The following is a 17,436-nucleotide window of genomic DNA, read 5'->3' as shown; positions in this document are numbered from 1 at the left end:
TATCTATGTCAAGGACTGGCTTTTTACTATGACAATGTGTAGGAGATATTGAAAATCACCTTTTCCAGTATTGTTTGTACTACACTAATACAGCATTTCAAGGAAAACACATCACTGATAGTCTACACTATGACTATGAAGAAAATGATTCCAGTGATTAACACTATAAGGACATTTATACAAAACCTAAAGATATATTGAAGAAGATGTTCCGGGTCCGCACAGGCAGCGCTGAATTATTCTAAGTTTATGCTTTCAATGAAGATCCTACGATATACAATAAAATCTACAGCATCAGATTTGCATACATGTTGAAAATGTTTCAAGTGTGAATGTCGTGCAAATGGACAATTTACTCCAATTTCTTTCTCACACTTCCAGTGAAAGTGGGGATGTCCCATGCAGTTTCCCAACAGGCATTGCTCTTACTCCTGCTTATGAGAGGGACAGGAAACAAATCTGAGTTTCAGGGTGGAAAGTACATAAAACTGACAGGGAAATACTCACAAGGTGATTGGTACGTGGGCTTCTACCTGCGTTTGTAGGTAAATACCGACAAGCCAAAGCCAATACAAGATTTGCACAGAATTTGGTATCCTGATGGAATTTTACATGTACACTTGGCACATGTTAAGTTTCACCATTCCCGTGAATTAGTACTTTCCCTTTATTCACAGTAAAACTGTGGCCTCATCAACAATACAAAAGTAGCAAAATAACTGTACCCGTAATTTATGAGGGCAACTGTCTGCGAACTCAAGTTAAACGTACATGAACGCAAATTCACAGATTCTACGCATAGAAATAACGTGCACAATTGAAGATATACTACGTTTTCATGCGATGTTACAGATGTTTCTAACATGCGTCAAAGAAAACGGGCAACCCTATTTTTTCATAGAAAGCGACACTGTCATAAAACCTAATGTAGACATCCTTTTAAACTGCTGACCCGTTGTAAGCACAGTGAATGATACGATCGTAAATATATTTTTTCTTAAAAAGAAAAATAAGTAACAAACGTTGTCTATTATAATTAGAAAGTACTTCCCATTAAGTTATAGCAAAAGCAGTACTAGCAGCTCCCAGATACAGATGACGTGCGAGGCCAAAGAGAGGAACATTAAACGCTCGTTTTCTGTCACTGAAGTATAGTACATGAGGTGGCAAATAGTGATGTATTTAAATTAAGGGCATATTAATGAACCCATATTGGTATTCTTCCGGTTTGCATAACTGCCTTTTCCTTATCCATCATGAATGCAGTAAGCTGTTTATTACTTACCCTAGCTCAGAGGTCTTCAATCTGGGGGTCGGGACCCCCACGGTGGCTGTGGAGACCTGGAAAGGGGGTCGCACATTCCCCCAGCTGATCCTTAAAATGCCTCAGCTGAACTTTAATTTGAGTCTCCTGTGCTGTGAAAGCCACACAGACAGCTAAGGAGACTTTCAGCCCAGGGCTTCTGCTTCCTGAATGAAAAGCAAATGTGCTCTACGAGCTGATCTGCAAATGTAAAGGGTGCTTGGGAGCAGCTTTAAATGATCAAAGCTTAGTGAGGACTGGGGTAGTGCGAAGAGTTAACAACTGAGTTGTAAAGTGCATGCTTTTAATTGTAATTGTATTTACACAGCGCTTACTTCACCTTGAGGTGTTGAAGGGACAGCTATTAAAAAAAAAAAGGTATTGCATATGCTCTGATATTACTTAAATCCACATTTTGGAAGCACAGTTTTATAATAAACCTTTTTGTAGTGGCCTATATTATACTGCGTGCAATGCAAGTATAAAATAATGCCTTTTTATATATTCACAGTGCATTCTGTCACAGGTTGTGACCTCATGGCACTAAAAATACACAAGTCACTATTCTCAACTGTACTAACAAAGATTTAGGGGGTCATTGCCGCCAAGTTGTAACCGCCGTGCGGCCGCCAATGCGGCCGCACTCCTGCGGTGCCCATTATGACATCCCCGGTGGCCCAGCGGGGATGTGGGCCGCAACATGGGAGCCGGCTCCAAATGGAGCCGGCGGTGTTGCGGCATGTGCGACGGGTGCAGTTGCACCTGTTGCGCTTTTCACGGTCTGCTATGCAGACAGTGAAAAGCTGCACGGGCCCCTCAGGGGCCCCGCGACTCCCCGTACCGCCAGCCTATTCCTGGCGGTTCAAACCGCCAGGAAAAGGCTGGCGGTAGGGGGACTTGTAATCCCCTGGGCAGCGCTGCCCTGGCGGATGATCACCGACGGGTCAAATGTGGCAGGAAACCGCTGGCCCCGGCGGTGCGACCGCAGCGCTACCGCTGAGGTCGTAATCCCCTCTGAAGCACCGCCAGCCTGTTGGCAGTGCTTCAGCCAAAACAGTCCTGGCGGTCTCGGACCGCCAGGGTTGTAATGAGGGCCTTAGTTCTGTTGCTCTCCGCTTAAACACAGACCTCTGCAGTGCATTAACTAAAAGAGGTTTCATAATGCACTACAGTGCATTTCCCAAAGAGTAACAACTTATTTTATTTTTTTTAAATTTCAGCTGGCTATTATTTTTATGTAGTTACCTGGCGGTGAAAGACTTAAAAAAAAAATTTGAGAATATTTTGGGTTTATTTATGAGAGGCTTGCGCTGCTGGAGCATCACTTTATTTGATGCTCCAGCATCACAAGCCTCTCAATCGTACCTATGAGCTGACTCAAAGCCAACCTGAGTGGATTGAATGGCCTTGTAGACATGGAGTAAGGCAAGGCAGTGCAAGTCGCTGCGTTGCCATACTTTGCGTCAAGTAGGTGTTCCACTGGCGTAGTGGTGGGTGTTCCTATGCAACACAGATGGATTTTGATGCTGCCCCATATTTACAAAATCACGTAAACTGGGGCAGTACCAAAACCTTACGTCTCCCCAGAGCACACATAATAAGGAGAAATGTTTTAATTTCTCCTTGTTTTTTTCTCTTTCCATGTGTGCTGCTAACTGCCACACATGTAGAAAGAGGTACAATGCCTTTCTGGATTGTTTTTGTGCAGGAAGGTGCCCCTTCCTGCACAAATACAATCCTGCCTATGTTGGCACTAGGCAGCAATTGTGCGCCATCACAGAGGGAAAGGACAGAAATGTACTGTAATTCATAAATACGGTCCATTCCTGCCCTTTTGTATTGGAGTGTGGCAGTGTAGCAAAAAGACTTGCAGATCTGCCCCATGTCAATTCCTAATAAATGAGGACCTTTGTTTTTAGCCATACCCTTGACCACGCCCCCACACTCACTGATCTTTGATTTGCTAAACACTGTTTAATATTATTTCCTCACAGTAAAAAATTATTTGCTGTGTGAAATGGGGATGTTTATTATTGTTGATGATGAGGAGTACCAGGTTCTAGAATTTTTTATCAGGAGGGGGTCCTTACACCTAAAGTTTTTTAAGAGGGGGTCCCAGCATCAAAAAGTTTGAAGACCTCTGCCCTAGCGACAATATTTAAATGTAGATGCTAGGATATTCGTATGTCCCTCAAGCCCAATTCTCTGACAGGCTTCAGCTATCGTGCAGCTTCGCGGTTCATCATCAACTTTCCAGAACTTTATTTTTGGAGTTTTTTAAAGGGCTCTTGTCCCCTTACGCGTCCTCGTGTAGAGTGCGAAGAAGAGAGCTGTATTTGCTGTGCTGCTCAAGTTCTCGGTCGGAAGTAGGACACACATGCTGTCACAGATGGTGACATTCGTGTAGTATAAAGCAGTGATGTGTCTTGCAGTACCCAGACACTTGGCCTTGTTTCCGGTAACTCATTGTACGCCTGCTGGTACGCTGCCACACAGCTCAGGAAACATCCGTACGGCTCGCAAATACCACACTCAGCAACACTGATGAATAAATGCCTAGCGGATGCGTGCACACAGCTCATTTCACAGAAACTGTCGAAGTACGAGCGTGATGGTCGAACATCACCAGTTTCATCGTTGAAAAAATGGCGATAGTCTTCTTCCCCCGTTCTTCATTCTCCTCAGAAACTACAATGCTTGTGTAAAAAAAAAAAAAAAAAATACAATATATATATGGAAAATGTCACTTACCCAGTGTACATCTGTTCGTGGCATGAGACACTGAAGATTCACATGCTGTGCATTATCCTGCCATCTAGTGTTGGGCTTGGAGTGTTACAAGTTGTTTTTCTTCGAAGAAGTCTTTTCGAGTCACAAGACCAAGTGACTCCTCCCTTTCGTCTCCATTGCGCATGGGCGTCAACTCCATCTTAGACTGTTTTCCCCGCAGAGGGTGAGGTAGGAGTTGTGAGTATACTAGAGGTGCCCATGCAATGGAGTAGTTATGTATGTACCTAATGTCTATTAAAATATTTATTTACATATTTACAATTTTCATTCAACTAAAAACGGCTACAGGCTACTGGGGAGGTGGGAGGGCGCATGTGAATCTGCAGCGTCTCATGCCACGAACAGATGTACACTGGGTAAGTGACATTTTCTGTTCGGTGGCATGTGTAGCTGCAGATACACATTCTGTGCATAGACTACCAAGCAGTAATCTCCCCATAAAGCGGTGGTTTAGCCTGCAGAAGTTGAAGTTGTCTGAAATAATGTTCTTAATACAGCCTGTCCTACTGTGGCTTGTTGCGTTGCTAACACATCTACACAGTAATGCTTAGTAAATGTATGAGGCGTTGACCAGGTGGCTGCCTTACACATTTCTGTCATAGGTATATTCCCAAGAAAAGCCATTGAGGTGCCTTTCTGTCTAGTGGAATGTGCTCTTGGTGTAATAGGTAATTCTCTTTTTGCTTTAATATAGCAAGTTTGAATACATTTAACTATCCATCTCCAAGTCAGATATTGCATTTGACAAGAATGCATGGGTTCGAATGGTGGGCCCATGAGTCGTGTTAATACATTATTAAGGTTCCACAAAGGTACTGGTGGTGTCCTTGGGGGTATGATTCTTTTTAGTACCTCCATAAATGCTTTATTGACTGGGATTCTAAAAAGTGATGTTGTATGTGTAATCTGCAGATAGATATTGCAGTGAGATGGATTTTAATGGAAGAGAATGTTAGATTAGACTTTTGTAAGTGTAATAAATAGCTTACAATGTCCTTTGTGGAGGCATGTAGTGGTTGAATTTGATTAGTGTGGCAGTAGCAAACAAATCTTTTCCACTTGTTTGCGTAACAATGTTTTGTTGTATGTTTTCTCGCTTGTTTAATGACCTCCATACATTCTTATGTAAGATTTAAATGTCTGAATTCTAAGACATCAGGAGCCAGATAGCTAGATTGAGCGATGCTGGATTCGGGTGTCTGATCTGTTGTTTGTGTTGTGTTAACAGATCTGGTATGTTTGGTAATTTGATGTGGGGTACTACTGATAAGTCCAACAGTGTTGTGTACCACGGTTGGCGAGCCCAGGTTGGTGCTATGAGTATTAGTTTGAGTTTGTTTTAACTTAGTTTGTTGACCAGATAAGGAATTAGTGGGAGAGGGGGAAAAGCGTAAGCAAATATCCCTGACCAACTGATCCATAGTGCATTGCCCTTGGATTGAGGGTGTGGGTACCTGGACGCGAAGTTTTGTCATTTTGCGTTTTCTTTTGTTGCGAATAGGTCTATGTTTGGTGTTCCCCAGCGGTGGAAGTGATCCTGTAGGATCTGGGGATGTATTTCCCATTCATAAGTTTGCTGGTGATCTCGACTGAGAATGTCGGATAACTGATTCTGAATGCCTGGTATGTATTGTGCTATTAGGCGAATGTGGTTGTGAATTGCCCAATGCCAAATCTTTTGTGCTAAGAGACACAGTTGTGACGAGTGTTTCCCCCCTTGTTTGTTGAGATAATACATTGTTGTCTTGTTGTCCGTTTTGACAAGGATGTGTTTGTGGGCTATCAGTGGTTGAAATGCTTTTAATGCTAGAAAAACCGCTAGCAGTGCCAAATGATTTATGTGAAGTTGTTTTTGTTGATTGTCCCATTGACCCTGTATGCTGTGCTTGTTGAGGTGTGCTCCCCACCCCATCATGGAAGCATCTGTTGTGATAACAGCTTGAGGCACTGGGTCTTGAAATGGCCACCCTTTGTTTAAATTTATAGGGTTCCACCATTGAAGCGAGGAGTGTGTTTGGCGGTCTATCAACACTAGATCTTGAAGTTGACCCTGTGCTTGTGTCCATTGTTTTGCTAGGCACTGTTGTAAGGGCTGCATGTTTAATCTTGCATTTGGGACAATGGCTATGCATGAGGACATCATGCCTCGAACTTTCATTACAAATCTTACTGTGTAGTGTTGGTTTGATTGTATGCTTGATCTTACATTTTGGAACGAATGGACTCTTTGTGGACTTGGAGTGGCAATTGCCCTTTGTGTGTTGAGTGTTGCTCCCAAGTATTGTTGTATTTGGGATGGTTGCAGATGTGAATTCTGGTAATTTATAGAGAACCCCAGTTTGTGTAGAGTTTCTATGATGTATTGCGTGTGAAGAAGACACTGTTGTTGAGTGTTGGTTTTTATTAGCCAGTCGTCTAAATATGGGAATACGTGCATGTGCTGTCTCCTTATGTGAGCGGCTACTACTGCTAGGCATTTTGTGAATACCCTTGGAGCTGCTGTTATTCCGAACGGTAGCACTTTGAATTGATAGTGTATGCCGTGCATTACAAACCTTAAGTGTTTTCTGTGAGAAGGATGGATGGGTATGTGGAAATACGCATACTTGAGATCCAATGTTGTCATTATTCCTCCTTTTTTAACAGGAACTACGTCTTGAAGTGTTACCATGTGGAAGTGGTCTGATTTGATGAAGAGATTCAGTGTTCTGAGATCTAAGATAGGTCTTAACGTTTTGTACTTTTTTGGAATCAGGAAATATAGTGAGTAGACGCCTGTTTCTTTCTGATGATTGGGTACGAGCTCTATTGCTTGTTTTTGTAGTAGTGCTTGGACCTCTATTTGTAATAGGTCTAAGTATTGTTGGGACAGATTGTGCTTTTTGGGTGGCACATCTGGTGGGAAATTTGTGAATTCTATGCAATAACCATGTTGGATAATTGATAGGACCCATGTGTCTGTGGTAACGTGTGTCCAGTTTTGGTAGTATGTGGTTAGCCTCCCCCACTGGTGACAAGTGTTGGGGTGTTGTGACATTGAAGTCACTGTTTGGGCTGGCTTGGTTTGGTTGTTTGGAACTTTCCCCTTCCTCTTGGGAATTGTCCTCTATAGGAACCACGGAACCCTCCCCTTTGGTATTGTGCCTGATAGGTGGGTCTGGTTTGAGAGGTGGAAGGCTCAGATGTTTGTTGCCAAAAACCTCCTCTGAATAGTGGTTTTCTAAAGGTGCCTCTGACTTGTGGGGAATAGAGCGCGCCCATGGCTTTAGCCGTGTCCGTGTCTTTTTTCAATTTCTCAATGGCTGTGTCGACTTCGGCCCGAACAACTGTTGTTGATTAAACGGCATATTCAATACCGCTTGTTGAATCTCTGGCTTGAATCCAGAACTTCTCAGCCATGCATGTTTGCAAATGGTTACCGCCGTGTTGACAGTTCGTGCTGCCGTGTCTGCCGAGTCTAGTGCGGACCTTATCTGGTTGTTAGATATGGCCTGCCCTTCTTCCACTGCCTGCTGGGCACGTTTTTGGTGTTCCTTGGGCAAGTGCTGTATGATGTGATGCATCTCGACCCAGTGTGCCCTGTCGTAGCGTGCAAGTAGGGCTTGCAAATTTGCAATCCGCCATTGATTGGCTGCTTGTGCTGCCACTCGCTTGCCCGCTGCGTCAAATTTTCTGCTTTCTTTGTCAGGCGGTGGAGCGTCTTCTGACGATTGAGAGTTTGCTCTTTTTCTTGCCGCCCCTACAGCCACTGAGTCTGGTGTCAGTTGTTGTGTGATGAACACAGGATCTGTTGGGGGAGGTTTGTACTTCTCAACTCTAGGCGTGATAGCCCTTCCCTTTACAGGCTCCTGGAAGACCTGTTTCGCGTGCTTGAGCATGCCCGGGAGCATTGGCAGACTCTGATAGGAAGCTTGGGTGGATGCCAAAGTGTTAAACAGGAAATCATCCTCCACTGGCTCTGTGTGCATTGCTACGTTGTGGAACGAAGCTGCCCTGGATAGTACCTGTGTATATGCAGTACTGTCTTCTGGTGGTGACGGCTTTGTTGGATAACAATCCGGACTGTTATCCGATACTGGTGCATCATATAAGTCCCATGCATCAGCATCATCCTGTGTCATCCCAGTATGTGTGGGTGACTGCATTATAGGTGTTCCCACTGGGGACAGTTGTGGTGAGTGCGGTGGGGACGGTTGTGGTGAGAACCTTGGTGGTGGAGATTTGTCTCTAACCACTTTTGCCTTAGGTTGCATTTCTGTCTCCTGAAATGCAAGTTTCCTTTTAGATTTGAGTGGAGGTAAAGTTTGTATTTTTCCAGTCTCTTTCTGGATATGTAACCTCCTTTGTGTATGGTCCGGTTCCTCCATACCTAACTCCTGCTCAAATCAATGTCTTTCCTTGAATTGGCTGGAAAGTCCTTGCTCTTCTGTATAAGAGCTTCTTCTTTTTTCGGTACCGAGGTTTCTGTTACAGTCTTTTTCGGTTCCGAAGATATTTTCCTTGCTTTGGGCGAATCGAACTCTCAGTGTCGAGATCGTTCAGTGCCGGAATCTCAACTGGAGTTGGAAGTCTTCGACAATTCTTCGGCCTTTTTCGGTGCCGATGTTTGGTCACCTTCCTTTGGGTGGGTTGAGCCATGGCCTGCTGGCGGTGGCGTCCCCGTGGCCTTAAATGTTTTTGTGTGACCCTGAGTTTTGGACGGGGCAGGTTTACTCACAGTTCGTTGCACTGTCGAGGGTCGTCACTTTCGGATTGCCCTGGATGGAGATGCTTTCCTCCTCTTCGACGTCAATCAATCAATCAATCAAAGAAATTTGTAGAGCGCGCTACTCACCCGTGAGGATCTCAAGGCGCTTGGTGGGGGGTGGGCGGGCCAGGGAAGGTCACTGGTCGAACAGCCAAGTCTTGAGGTTCTTTCTGAAGACTAGTAGGTCTTTGGTTTTGCGAAGGTCGTGGGGAGGGAGTTCCAGGTTTTGGGGGCGAGGTAGGAGAAAGACCTGCCTCCTGTGGTGGTGTGCAGGATGCGGGGGACTATGGCTAGGGCGAGGTTGGCTGATCGGAGGTTGCGTGTGGAAGTTTACTCTTTCATTGAGGTAGGTTGGGCTGGTGTTGTGGAGGGATTTGTGTGCGTGGATGAGGATCTTGAATGTGATTCTCTTGTCTATGGGGAGCCAGTGTAGGGATTTGAGGTGTGGGGAGATTCGTTCGTGTCGGGGGAGGCCAAGGACGAGGCGCGCGGCTGTGTTCTGGATTCTTTGGAGTTTGGGTTTGAGTGTGGTGCCGGCGTAGAGGGCGTTGCCGTAGTCCAGTCTGCATCTGATGAGTGCGGGGGTGACTGTCTTTCTGGCCTCTGGGGGGATCCATTTGAAGGATTTTTTTTAGGGTGCAGAGTGTGTGGAAGCAGGAGGAGGTTAGAGCATTGATTTGCTGTGTCATGGAGAGGGCGGGGTCGAGGATGATGCCGAGGTTGCGTGCGTGGGTGGGTGCGGGGCCTATGCGGTGGGCCACCAGGAGGCGTCCCATGTGGTTTTGTTGGGGCCGAAGATGATGACTTCGGTTTTGTTTGAGTTGAGCTTGAGATGGTTAGTGGTCATTCAGACTTCGAGCTTTTTTCGGTTTCGACGCCATTTGTAGTCTTCTTGCGCATTGATCCCTCAAGGTCTTTTTCGATCGGAATGCTCGGCAAGTATCCTCCCTTTGTTCAGGTGATAAACACAGATTACAGACCCGGTGCTGGTCTGTATTAGGATACTTCGAATAACACTTAGGGCAGAAACGAAAGGGGGTCCGGTCCATTAGAATGGGACGACAAGTGTGGTCGGGCCGACCAGGCCTCGGTGAAGAGTGGAAGCCCCGAAGGGCCGCCGGAGCTCTCTTGATGTCGGTGTCGATACACTAACACTAACCCGGTACCAAATGATAACAATACCGTCGTAATTTTGGATAATTTAGCTAACTTTCCCGAATCGAAATACGGAGCGAAGAGGAACACGTCTGAACCCGATGGCGGAAAGAAAACAATCTAAGATGGAGTCGACGCCCATGCGCAATGGAGCCGAAAGGGAGGAGTCACTCGGTCTCGTGTCCAAGAGGGACACTAAGTCAGGAAGTAATAGAAGCTGATGGTTTAATAAAACGTATGCTGCACTTATGTTTATTATTCTTATTTGTTAAAAAAAGAGAAGTATAACACAAGTATAAGTTCTCCACAGTCACTACAAACAAGCAGGGACGGAGTCACCGTAGGAGGGGCACCAGTAGACTCCATGTGGAGGCTAATCTACATTCCTCTTTCCTATAAGCTCCCACTTAAATCAGCGAAAAGACGGAGCTCTCTGGAAGACATAGACTGAAGTTTGACCTCTGTCTCTGAATGCACAGCAAATGTGAGGAGATGAGATTTACAGGGTTGTTTACAGAAAGGAAGCTCTCGGAAGGATAATGAAAATAAGATTTTGTCACGAGACGAGGTGATCCCGGAGAACCCTTAGCCAGCAAATGAAAAGCAAGAAACATGAGTTACAAAACACAAAGCCACTGGCAAGCAAGGGGCTGAATGCATCACCAGGTAACTTTCAGAAACTCCAAAAGATGACTTTCGCATACCAGACAGCACAGGCTGCGACCAAAAAAGAGGTTCCGGTCTCAGCCAAGAATCACCACAGGAAAGAAAACGATAGGTTCTGCACTTCCGTGTATTGCAGAGTCAAGGAAGCAATCCGGTTGAGACAAAAAGATCCCTGGAACAACGTAGCCAAAACAAAGTGTCACAGGCCTGTTCCCAGACACAGACAGGGCAGTTTAAACAGCCAGGTAAAATCGCATGATGTAACTCAGTGGTAAAACATCACTTGTCAGGAGCCTCTTTCACACAAACATGACCATGACAAACCACTTTCTGTACATTGTAAAAGTCAACAAGGACTTATCCTGAGCATGCATAATTAGACCTGACCACCAGAAAGAAGCTGCTTCAGCACACACTCCTACTCTGTCTCATATCAGACAGTTAATTCTGCAGCCAAACTTTATTAGGATCTTAGAAATAGACCCCACAATCGCACATACCAACATAAGAAATCTTCAGCTAGTCTCAAAGGTATGGAAAGGCTTTATGTCAAATATTAAAACCAAAGTAGAAGAGAAAATGACTCTGTAGCAACCAACTTCATTATAAAATGCACGTTTAAGGAAAAGGCAAACAGAAGAAGGAACAAATGCCCACTGAGAATATTGCAGCCGAAGTCTACAGGTCCTAATGCTACAAAGACCATGTCACGACAACAACAGGATTCAGACAAGGGCCACAATTGCTCAGTATTGGCTGCAACCATGAACAGAAAACCACTGACCTCACAGATGGTAACGTATACACCTATACATGGTCAGATGGAGTGTGGCTAGATACAAAAGTGAGATCCAGGATCCCCCAATTTATACAGTTCATGCAACAGTTGCACATCGCCCTCATGGGACATGATCCACAAAACTCCTTCCCTAAAATCATACACCATATCCCAAAACCTAATAATAAAGCAAGATAAAACAGATCCTTCAGAGGTTTTGCCATTCTCATATGCTGCAAATTAAATGCAGAAGTACCAAAAATTACATCTGCATGCTGGACAAGTCCGAATCCTGACACTACATTTGCAGATAACTCTAACATTTATCACCTCTCAAACTCAAGCAAGGCTGAAGCACTTACAGCAAGTATGGAACAAAAAGTGCAATCGAAAGTGTACATGACCAATACAAGTAGGAGACAATAATCCTCAAAGAAAACTTTTTTAAACTGTATTTTATTGATTTCAAAGAACTGTACAGGGCCAAAGTGCAGATACAAGTATAACATTCCCTCAAGTACATATGGAAAGTGGCGACCATTTTCATCTATATACATTTGTCACCAAATAGAAGGCACAGGACATTACAGACCATGATCTACCGCTTTTTGAGATGAACCAAGGCAACGAGCTAAGACTTAATAGGGGAGTCCAGTTATATCATACTCAAAGACGTCAGAAAATAGAAAAGAATAACCATCCATTCCACACTCTCCCTCAGATGGGTCATCAGAGGGCTGGTCATTTTCACCGGGAAATTGTTCCAACACAATATCTCATCAGCGGCGCCTTCATCAGTACATGCGGATCTCATCTGCTGCTCTTCTGCCGTCCCCCATTTCAGTAGGTCCCTCAGCCAATGATCCATCAAGGGACCCCTTGTGCCCAGCCATCCTATTGCTACCCAGCATTTTGCCAAAATGAGGGCCAGCTGCAGAGGCTTGTAGGGGATTTTCCAACCTTCATGCCACAACTACCACTCCCATTCAGCAAGTCAGTGGAGTTGAAGGAATTTGTATCCCAACAACATCCTTAACATGTGGCCCCACTTTTCCAAAGTAATCCTGAATTTGGGCCCATTCCCAAGCCAAATGCAGGAAGGAGGCACCTATCTTACCACAGCGTACGCACTTAGCACCACTAGTGGAGTCTATTTTGTTCAGCTGATACGGAGTGATATGTGCGATATAGGAAGTGGAAATGAAGCAGCTTGTATCTCTGATTGCAGGACACTGTACGTAACAGGGAGTTTGCGCTCTCCTACTCAGAATCGGAGATGGGTAATCCCAGATCTTTTTCCCAGGCCCCACATGCTGCATACTGTTTGTGTTGCTTGCAACCCCTTGAGGCTTTAATAGAAAAGAGTGATTAGGTGTTGCCCAAACCCCTACCCAATCAGGCCATCCAGAACCCTAGGAGGGTGGGGTGCCACAAGAAACTTAGTCCAGAGTTTCCATGCAACACTCTCTAACTTGGCGTAGAGCAAAACATGGGCCGGCCCTATCCTAAAGGATCAAAGGAAACTTTAACCTAGTATACTCTACAAGGCAAACTCCCAACTCAAAATTTCCAGGATGAAATAAGGAACAACCTGCAATTTTTAACTGCCAATTTTTTTTAACAGAGTTTCAATGTGCCAGCTGCTCAAAGTGGGAAAAGGAAAATTCCAAAGTGAGAAGACTGGGAAAACCACAATCAAAATGGGCTGTTCATACTCTATGTTGGCAGAGACCATTATATCCTATGGAACTCGTAATACGCCTGGTGGTATATCCGTCACTTTACAGTCACTTTTGGGACGGATTAACACCTCCTCCAAAGTTGTAATAACCCCCCTGAGTGTTCCTTTCAAGTGTAGGGAAAACCTTGCCCCTTCATACTCTGTTCTTCCTCACAAGGTTTACGCTCAAAATATTGAGAGGAAGTGGGGAAGTCCTTCTCTTTCTTTTGCTTTGAAACACCACAGTCCGGGAGCTCCCAACTTTACCCCACCTTCCTACTGACAATACAGGACAAATACAGTGAGGAAGCAAGAGACAGAGTCAGAAACTGTGTGAAATCAGTCTCAGAACTGGACCTGTGGAATACACTATCTTGGTTTGCAAACTGAATATAAGGGACAGAAACCACCAGTCAGTGTTTCAAGTTTTTCCATCAAACACATTACAGGGTCACACAGCAGTGTAATCCAAGGAGCTCTTCTGTTCTCCAGGTTTTGAGGTCACCGACTACCACCTCCCCGTTGCCAGGTTTGGGAGTAGAAACTTTGAAGTTTTGCAACCAGTTAGGAAAAGAGGACTCCCACAAAAGGAAGGAGCTGTCTGACTTCTGAGGGGAAGGGCTGGAGGTATAACAGTATTAAGTAAAGGCTGCCTAAAAAACAATTAGCAATCAAGACCCGATTGACAGTAAAATAGAAGTCTTGCAATTTCTCTGAAAGGTCAGACTGAAAGCCTTTTTCAACTTAATGCCCCTAGAGGAAGAGGTTGATTATAGTGGATTAAGACCCAAATCCACCTTTGTGCCAGAAAGAAGCGACATGCCTTTAGAGGTAAAAGTCTTTGAAGATATAGTATTAAAAGAGTTGGACTTACTTAATACTAAAAAAATCTACTTTAAGGATAATTGTTCGAAGACAGAAAAAGTAGCCATAACCAACTTGGCTAAGAACAAAGATATCATAATTAAACCAGCTGACAAAGGAGGTGGGATAGTCATTTGGGGCGTAGAACAGTATAACGAAGAAGTCTTGAGACAACTCAGTAACAGACTACATTATCGGGAAATAGAAATCAGCACACCCAAACATGTTAGATCCCAAATTGAAGCGATTACATCTGAAGCCAGAGAACAGAGGTGGATCGGCAAAAAAAGAGTTCGACTTTCTTAATCAGAACGATGGCAGAATTCCATGTTTCTATATCTTGCCCAAGATCCACAAAAATTTAGAGAAAACCCCATGCAGACCAATTATGTCGGCCTGCGGCTCTATTTTAGAACCCCTCGGCACAATTTGTTGACGTTTTTCTTTAACTTTTTGTGACTAAGACTCTCTCCTATGTCCGTGATTCTATGGACATGATTAACAAGTTAGAAAAACTTCCCTTTGATGAAGATAGGCAACTGTTGGTCACCTTCGACGTAGAATCCTTGTATACCAATATCCCTCAGGATGAAGCGATAGAGAACATCAGGAAAGTACTAGACACCGACATTGAGCCTAAAAATCCCCACATAGAATTTTTGGCTTCCCTGGCCACACTGTGCCTGAAGCACAATTTTTTTTAAATACAAAGAGAAACTATACCGGCAGGTGAAAGGAGCAGCAATGGGCTGCAGCTTTGCTCCAGCAATTGCTAACCTTGTCATGGATGGTTTCGAACAAAAGTGGATTTATCCACAATCCAATCCTTTCAAAATACACATCACAAAATGGTTCAGATATATAGATGATATTCTAATGATTTGGGAAGGTACAGCTGAAGAACTCAGCAGCTTTCACGATTGGCTGAACCAACGGACAGTTGATTTTAAGTTCACTATGAATAAAGATAAAAGAAAAATCAACGTCCTCCACTTATGGATTCTAAGTAGGAAATGGGGAGTTAGAAGTCAGCCTCTTTAAAAAGCCCACAGACCGTAATACATTGCTACACTTTTCCAGTGGTCACCCTAGAACACTTAAAGAGAATCTTCCATGCGGTCAATTTCTGAGAATCAGGAGAAATTGCACTGAAAAAGAAGATTATTTCCATAATGCATGGGAACTTACGGAAAAATTAGTGAGCAGAGGATACCCCAAAAAATTGGTCAATACAGCGGCGAAAAGAGCCTGGTTTACACCAAGAGAGACACTTTTAATTACCAAAATGAAAGCAAAACAAACCCCTTTAACTTGTGTTATTACATACAGTCCAAAGGCTAACAAAATACTAGCAATTATAGAAAAGAACTGGAAAATCATTAAAGATTTAAATATAGACAAACCACTGTTTGCATTTAAAAAAGCACGGAGCCTGAAAGACCAATGGGTTAAAGCAGCCCACACACAAACAGAAGAAAAAAAACTTGGGATCAATGCTACAGTTACCAGCTATCCAGGGCCATTACAGGTGTTGTAAATGTATTGCATGTCAGTACACATATGATTCTAAAGAAATACTATTAAATGGAAAAGTACATGTGCAAAAGGATTTTTCAAACTGCAACACAAAAAATGTTGTTTATTGTATAATGTGTCCCTGTGACAAAGTCTATATAGGACAGACATCTCAACCGGTAAAAGCTCGCATTTTACAACATCGATCAAGAATTAAATGCGCGTTAAAAGGATTGAACATTTTATGGACTACAAACACAAAGCAGAAGACATTTGTTGGACAGTACTGGCTGTGGTCCAACCCAAATCAGATGGATTACCAACAACAAATACACTTTTGAAATTGGAAGCCAGAATGATAGAAAAATACCAAACAGCACGGAATGGGCTGAATGACAGTGACGAAATTTGGACACTAATTGGTTGATGGCGAAACAATACCCTGGCAGGGTATTCAAGTATCAGAATGGAAAAAGACGTGAGACATGAGTAAATATCTGGAAACAGGGGTCGATTTATAGACGGCCCCCATGTATTGTATTATATTGATTATGTCGATGTAATCATCTATGCGTGTAAGAAGGGTTGACATATTTGAAAGTTGCTTAACTTACTAAGGAGAGGTCTTGCATATGGCTAGATTATGCTATACTTTATTCTTATAACTGACACACATTTGCCACTAGGCCTTAATGTAGTACCATCAAAAAGATTCAATAATGCCAAATACGACGAATGGCCTTGATAGTATAGATCCAAGAAATTGTACCTATGTTTGGCATACATGAGTAAGGTTACGTAATGTTTATTTAAAGATTCACTCTTCTCCTACTCAAGATGGCCGCCATTCGAGCCCATTCACTAACTGTGGCCCGCAGGTCTAGTTACCTGCAACCTAGTAATAAACACAAACGACCGCGCATAACAACAATGAGATGCGCATGCCGGTGCAGCTCACACGCAGCAAGACACGGATTTAACCAAAATTGAATTTCAGCCGCTCCGTCTGGGGAGATTCTCCCATTCAGAGGCGGTTCGGTAGTTCCACAAGCCACATAATGAAGCAAGTAAGTGGCTAACTGCCGTAACACCGATAGGTGTATGGTTTTATTCAACGTGATAACGAAGGTTGCCCTGATTGTTTTTCATTATGTATTTATTTCGGCAGCTAAACGCCGCGTAAACAGACCCGGTTGACCTAATTAGCTACAGAGCGGCTTCTATACCTCCAGTGGCATACACCAGTTTTTTGATTAAACGTGGTGGCTCTAGACATAGAACATGGATACTACCGTCAATAGGTATTTACCCAGAGTCTGTCTTGCAGAGGGGGTCGATAGCGTGCATGCTTCAGTGCAGCATGTTGTGAGATTGGTTTATATTGTCGCATTTAGATAATTGACACAATAGTGGTGCTATAGACACAAATGTGGAATAATTATGTGTGGCTCACTGGTAGAAGGAGTTTCGAGCACAGGGTTGTTGTGGTGTTCACTCAACACAGTTGTATATAACAACGTTTTTTTTATAGTTATTGTTTAAATATATTTTTAGCAAGTCTCCATGGTTTTAATTTTTCTAGAGGTGACGTAGCCCCCCGATAGTCCTGATTAGGCCCTGATTGATGAGGCCGAAACGTGTTGACATACACGTTGGCGAGATTGTGTTCTCTAATTGGAGTCAGCTTCATAAAAAAAATAATAAAAAAAAAAAAAAAACTCAATATGCACTACAAGGTACCATTAAGAAACACATAGGTACTTGTTAGCTGCTTGTCCGTGAACTTTTCAATCATCGCAATTAAGTGGATTACAACTATAAATTTGACATTGTGACCACGAGTATTCTACACAGAAAGGTTGATGGACACAACCCTCTATTGACGATATGGTCAGCTT

General features: G+C 43.6%; 1 protein-coding gene across 1 annotated transcript in view; it reads right to left on the bottom strand.

Moving 5' to 3' along the window:
* Nucleotides 1-17,436, bottom strand: part of FAM98A (family with sequence similarity 98 member A) — a 337,728-nt gene that overhangs the window by 214,787 nt on the left and 105,505 nt on the right. The window lies entirely within an intron of this gene.

Source organism: Pleurodeles waltl, chromosome 5 (genome assembly GCF_031143425.1).
Source record: "Pleurodeles waltl isolate 20211129_DDA chromosome 5, aPleWal1.hap1.20221129, whole genome shotgun sequence".
Classification (NCBI taxonomy): Eukaryota; Metazoa; Chordata; class Amphibia; order Caudata; family Salamandridae; genus Pleurodeles; species Pleurodeles waltl.
The sequence above is the reverse complement of the archived record's forward strand: the minus strand, read 5'-3'. Positions and strand labels throughout refer to the sequence as shown.